We start from the raw sequence: 6,095 nt of genomic DNA on the forward strand, positions 1-6,095 counted from the left end.
GTGCTGGGATTACAGGTGTGAGCCACCGAGCCTGGCCCATCCTCCACTCTTTTCAGTGAGGTTGTTTCATACATGTATCATACCAGATAGGTTATGTTGTCACAATCTGCATTCCATCTGGGATTTTTCCCAATCTGTTTTAATCACTTGCTGTTCTCCCTGTTGGTGAGGGAGGGATTCCTGCCCTAGGGTAATGGGGATGACCAAACACATAACACCCAACACAGAACAGATGATGTGAACAGCAGTCTATTAGTTACATATACTCACAGCCTGGAAAAGAACACTGCATACCACTCAGGGCCACACTGTGCATTCAGGAGCAGAATGAACAATCAAGCTGTGGGAGGCAGGCTTTGTGGTATCAAGAGGATGGGGTGCCCCTGGTTCCTGTGGAGGATATAATTGGTTGTTTGAGTAATTCCAAGAGCTGGCAGGAAACTGAAACCCACTACTCAGGGATTAACAGAACTTTGCCCCGTCCATTTGACAAAGGGGGTTGTTTGGCTGGGGAGTTTACACATGGGAGCAGAGTGGGAAGGAGAACTTACCCCTAGGCAATTCAAGGCCCTCCCAGTTTTACCAGATGTCAAGACAACACATAATATTGAGCCTTAGTTTTAGGCCTTACACCACAACCACAACCTCTAAAATGTTTTATGGGGTGTTTTGTTTTGTTTTTTTGAGACAGGGTCTCACTCTGTAGCCCTGACTAGAGTGCAGTGACATGATCATGTCTCACTACAGTCTCAACCTCTCGGGCTCATCTGATCCTCCCAGCTCAGCCTCCTGAGTAGCTGGGACTACAGGTGCACACCACCATGCCTGGCTCATTTTTTGTATGTTTTGTAGAGACAGGGTTTCGCCATTTTGCCCAGGCTGGCCTTGAACTCCTGGGCTCAAGCAATTTGCCCACTTCAGTCACCCAAAGTGCTGAGATTACAGGCATGAGCCATCACGCCCAACCCAAAATGATTTTTTTGAGGATTTGCATACTTTAAGGTTCACTTTGTGCTATAAAGTTCTGTAGGTTTTGACAACTGTATAATGTCATATATCCACTATTACAGTATCATACAGAATAGTTTAATCACCCTAAAATAATAATTCCCTGTGCTTCACCTATTTAACCCTTCACCTGTTTCTACTGTCTCTATAGTTTGCCTTTTTCAGAATGTCATATAATTGGACTCATACAGTATATAGTCTTTCCAGACTGGCTTATTTCCCTTAGCAATGTGCATTTAAGGATCATCCATATCTTTTCTGACAGCCTCAAATGCTTTTGCAATAAGCAAAATATAAAACATAAAAACATTTAAGCAAGATTGGTCTCCACTTGAATATATTTTTTCAAACACTTGAAAATAGTTTATACTTTTTAAAGGAATCTTACAATGGTATAGTTTTGGCAAATATTACATTAAATGTATATTTCTCTTTTTTTTGAGACGGAGTCTCGCTGTGTCGCCAGGCTGGAGTACAGTGGCACGATCTCGGCTCACTGCAACTTCTGCCTTCCAGGTTCAAGCGATTCTCATACCTCAGCCTACCGAGTAGCTGGGACTACAGGTGAGAGCCACCACGCCCGGCTAATGCTTTTGTATTTTTAGCAGAGACAGAGTTTCACCATCTTGGCCAGGATGGTCTTGATCTCTTGACCTCATGATCTGCCCTTCTCGACCTCCCAAAGTGCTGGGATTATAGGCATGAGCCACAGCACCTGGCCCATTAACTGTATATTTCAAGAGAAAATACTCCAAAGAACTAAGCAATTGTATAGCTTTGGTGGTTTCAGTAATTAATAATGTAAGAAAGAAAAGATAAAGACCTAATTATTTTTCTTTTTCTGTAAAGAACATTATTCCTTACGTAATGCTATGGTGTGAATGTTTGCATCCTGCCAAAATTCAGATGTTGAAACCTAACCCTCAATGATATTAAGAGTTGGGGCCTTTGGGAGGTGATTAGATCATGAGAACTTTGCTCTTGTGAATGGGATTTAATGGCCTTATTAAAATGGCCCCAGAGAGCTGCTTTTCCCTTCTGTTACGTGAGGATAGCAAGAAGGCACCATCTTTGAAGCAGAGAGCCCTTACCAGACACCAAGCCTGCCTGTTCCTTGATGTTGATTTTACAGCCTCTAGAACTGTGAGCTATACATTTCTATTGTTTATACATTATCCAGTCTAAGGCATTTTGTTATAGCAGCCCAAACAAATTAAGACACATACATAATCAGTATATGGAATTACTAATTTAATTCTCACAGTCTTTGTATCTGTTATTTCTCTTACACAGAGTAAAACAGCTAAATTCAAGTATATCATGAAATGTGTTGAGCTTTTAATTTCAGAAATTAAGTTGGTTTTACAAGGGAAGTTCACTTTCTGTTAGGAATTTGTTCGGATATACTTTTTCTGAAATGGGTCTAGATTGCTTAACTAAGAAATTTTAACACAGGATTTTCTAGGTGCTTCATTGGATTACATATGCTATAAATTGGCCTTTACTAAAAGCCTTTTTTTTTTTTTTTTTTTGGTCTGGAATTAAAACTTTATCATGTTTTTTACTTGCTTAGGCTTCTATGTACTTATTATTAATTCAACCCAAACTCTCTACCAATTGTCTGAAATATTTCAAGACATTGAAATGCGTGCGGTGTGTTATCAGTTTCATCTTGAACACAGCTATCCTGGAGCTTTCTTACCTGCTTCAACTGTTTGCCTCCTACTCCCATCTCACAGTTATCACCCAACATTTTTCCTTCAACACCATCCTGGATATGCCTTTTCTCCTTCTCTTGTGTTGGATTTATTGTTTTCTGTATGCCATAGTTTTCCTTTGGTGTGTTTTTTTCTTTTTTTTCCCTCCCTAGTTTTTTTTTTTTTTTTTTGGCAATATAGGGTACATTTATGTTTTTTTTTTTTTTTTTCTTTTTTTTTTTTTTTTATTATACTTTAGGGTTTTAGGGTACATGTGCACAATGTGCAGGTTTGTTACATGTGTATCCATGTGCCATGTTGATTTCCTGCACCCATTAACTCGTCATTTAGCATTAGGTGTATCTCCTAATGCTGTCCCTCCCCCCTCCCCCCACCCCACAACAGTCCCCGGAGTGTGATGTTCCCCTTCCTGTGTCCATGAGTTCTCATTGTTCAATTCCCACCTCCCTCCCTAGTTTTAAGAGAAACATTTCCCACAAGTAGTTTTATGAGAAAGGCTCAGGGAAGCACATTTTTCTGAGACTATATTTGTTGGAAATCTTTATTCTATTCTTTCACTTTATAGTTTGGCTGGATATATATAGGGTTTTAAGTTGGAAAACATTTCCTTCAGAATTTTGAAGGTATTGCTCCATCGTCTTCTAATTTCTCTTATTCTTTCTTTTCAAAGTTAAGTTTACTGAAGTATAATTTACATACAGTAAAATTCACCCTAAGTGTAGAGTTTTATATATATATGTATGTGTATATATATATATGTGTGTATATATATGTGTATATATATATGTGTGTGTGTACATATATATTTTATTAATTTTTTTTTTAAGTAAAGACGGAGTCTCACAATGTTGCTCAGGCTGGTCTCGAACTCCTGAGCACAAGTAATCCTCCTGCCTTGGCCTCCTGAAGTGCTAGGATTACAGATGTGAGCCACCCTGCCTGGCCTAGGTGTAGAGTTCTATGAGCTTTGAAAAATGTATATACTTGTGGCCAGGCGCAATGGCTCATGCCTGTAATCTCAGCACTTTTGGAGGCCAAGCCGGGCAGATACCCGATGTCAGGAGTCCGAGACCAGCCTGACCAATATGGAGAAACCTCTCTCTACTAAAAATACAAAATTGGCCAGATGTGGTGGCACATGCATATAATCCCAGCTACTAGGGAGGCTGAGGCAGGAGAATCACTTGGACCCGGGAGGCAGAGTTTGTGGTGAGCTGAGATTGCGCCATTGCACTCCAGCCTGGGCAACAAGAGCGAAACTCCATCTCAAAAAAAAAAAAAAAAAAAAGAAAGAAAGAAAAAAGAAAATAAACTGTCTATAGTTGTGTAAATACCACAATAAAGATAGGAAATACCTCCATCACCCAAAAACATTCCCTTATGCCTTTTTGATTTCTATCCCTCTAGTTTTGCCTTCTTCAGAATGTCATATAAAGAGAATTGTGGCCAGGTGCAGTGGCTCATGCCTATAATCCCAGCATTTTGGGAGGCCAAGGCAGGTGGTCCATCTGACATCAAGAGTTCGAGACCAGGCTGGGCGTAGTGGCTCACACCTGTAATCCCAGCACTTTGGGAAGCCAAGGCGGGCAGATCACCAAAGGTCAGGAGTTTGGAGACCAGCCTGGCCAACATGGCAAAATCCCGTTTCTACTAAAAATACAAAAATTAGCTGGGCCTGGTCGTGGGTGCCTGTAATCCTAGCTACTAGGGAGGCTGAGGCAGGAGAATTGCTTGAACCCAGGAGGCAGAAGTTGCAATGAGCGAGATCCTACCATTGCACTCCAGCCTGGGCAACAGAGTGAGACTCCATCTCAAAAAAAAAAAAAATAGTTCAAGACCAGCCTGGCCAGTATGGTGAAACCCTGTCTCTACTAAAAATACAAAAATTAGGTGGGTGTGGTGGTGAGCACCTGTAATCCTAGCTACTCCAGAGGCTGAGGCAAGAGAATTGCTTGAATCCAGGAGGCGGAGGCTGCAGTGGGTCGAGATCTTGCCACTGCACAGCACACCAGCCTGGGAGACAGAGCTGTACAGTATGTAGCCTTTTGTATCCAACTCCTTTCACTTAGCATAATCCTTTTGTTTTGAGACTCATCCATATTGTGTTGCATGTTTCAGTAGTTCATTTATTTTTATTGATGAATAGTATTCCATTGTATGCATATACCAAAATTTATTTGTCCATTCTCTACTTACAGTGTTTAAGTTGTTTCCAGTTCTTGGAGCAGGAATAGCCTTCTATAAACATTCACACACAAGACTCTGTGTTTTCATTTTTCTCGAGTAAATATAGTTAAGAGTGGGATTGCTGGGGTTGTATAGTAAACGTATTCTTCACTTTATAAGAAACAGCCACATTACAAATTTTTTATTTCAATAGTTTCTGGGGTCCAGGTGGTTTCTGGTTACATGGATACGTTCTTTAGTGGTGATTTCTGAAACTTTAGCGCACCCATCACCCAAGCAGTGTACAGCGTACCCAATAAATAGTCTTTTATGCCTAATTTTCCTCCTGAACTTCCCTGATAAGTCCCCAAAGTCCATTACATCATTCTTATGCCTTTGCATCCTCATAGATTAGCTGCCACTTATAAGTGAGAACATATATTTGGTTTTTCATTCCTGAGTTGCTTCACTTAGAATAATGGCCACTAGTTCCATCCAAGTTGCTGCAAAAGACATTATTTCATTCCTTTTTATGGCTGAGTAGTATTCTACTGTGTATATATAACACATTTTCTTTATCCACTCATTGGTTGATGGGCACTTAGGTTGGTTATCTTTGCAATTGTGAATTGTGAGAAACAGCCAAATTTTTTTCAAAGTGGCCATATCATTTTTCATTTCTACCAGCAAAGAATTTCTCATTGGCACTTGATATTGTCATTGTATATTTTTTATTTTAGCCATTCTAGTAGATGTGCAATACTATTCCATTGTATTTCAATTTGCATTTCCCTAAGGACTAATGATGTTGAGCATCTTTGCATCTGTTTATTTGCCATGCATATTTATTATTTGATGAACTATCTGTTCGAATCTTTTGCCCATTTAAAAAAATTGGTTTGGCCAGGCTCAGTGGCTCATGCCTGTAATCCCAGCACTTTGGGAGGCCGAGGGGGGTGGATCATGAGGTCAGGAGATTGAGACCGTCCTGACTAACATGGTAAAACCCAGTCTCTACTAAAAATACAAAAAAAAAAAAAAAAAAAAAAGAAAAAAATTAGCCAGGTGTGGTGGTGGGCACCTGTAGTCCCAGCTACTCAGGAGGCTGAGGCAGGAGAATGGCGTGAACCCGAGAGGCAAAGCTTGCAGTGAGCCGAGATTGAGATCATGCCACTGCACTCCAGCCTGGGTGACAGAGTGAGA

The sequence above is a fragment of the Nomascus leucogenys genome, chromosome 6 (assembly GCF_006542625.1).
Source record: "Nomascus leucogenys isolate Asia chromosome 6, Asia_NLE_v1, whole genome shotgun sequence".
Lineage (NCBI taxonomy): Eukaryota > Metazoa > Chordata > Mammalia > Primates > Hylobatidae > Nomascus > Nomascus leucogenys.